Consider the following 966-nt stretch of genomic DNA (forward strand, 5'->3'; position numbering starts at 1 on the left):
CTCTCTCTCTCTCTCTCTCTCTCTCTCTCTCTCTCTCTCTGTGTGTGTGGGGCATCCTTTTCAGAACGACTTGAATCTGCCTCACTTTGTAATGACGATGAATCTATTAACATTTTGCTCCCGTTATTTAAAATTCTCATGATGTGCCCTCTTTAAAGCCCACTTTGAATGCAATGCAATTTAGGCTCCTCCTGTATCTTGGGAATCTCAAGTCATTGCAAAGACTGGTCATGTGCAAAAATTTGTCACGTGACCATGTCACTTGTTAGCCAGTGGCTTTTCAATGGAGGAGGAGCTTTCGTGTCATGCCTTGTCATTGGAGTTGATGGTTGTCTTGGAATATCTCCATTGCCAAGTAATTGAAGTATAAAATTGCTTTTGCCTGTGCCTCCCCCCAAAAAGAAATGAAGGCTGACCTTAACTATGCACTGTACATGTTTTTCCATAGTCTCTCATGTTGTGCAATGTAACTGGTAGAGATGTCTGAGCACGTGTTGAAGGCACATTTGTGTTTCCCATCCAAAATGAAGGTTGTTTTACTACAGTTTGACAGAGTGGATTTCAGGCTGCTACGTATGTTAACGTGAAGTGTCCCCCCCCCCGCTTCTCAAACAGCCTCCTTAAACTAATTATTAGGATTTTCACAGATTTTAATGTTTTGATTATATTTATTGGGGGGGGTGATGGTGTGGTGTGTTCAGCCAGTGCTCGCTTTGTCGCGGGTCTGTGGTTTGATCTCTGCTTGGGGTGTCGTCCTGGGTGTGTCCCCCTCCCCCGGCCTGGCACCCTGTGTTGCTGGGTTAGGCTCCGGCTCACCACGACCCCGCTCGGGACAAGTGGTTGATGGATTATATTTATTTCACATTTTTTAATATGCTAAAAGAATACGACTAAAAAGCAGTGCATTGAAACATGCCTTACTTTTGTTTGATATGTATTCCCTTTTAACTGGTTTTATTTTTTATT

The sequence above is a fragment of the Scleropages formosus genome, chromosome 18, assembly GCF_900964775.1.
Source record: "Scleropages formosus chromosome 18, fSclFor1.1, whole genome shotgun sequence".
NCBI classification, from domain to species: domain Eukaryota; kingdom Metazoa; phylum Chordata; class Actinopteri; order Osteoglossiformes; family Osteoglossidae; genus Scleropages; species Scleropages formosus.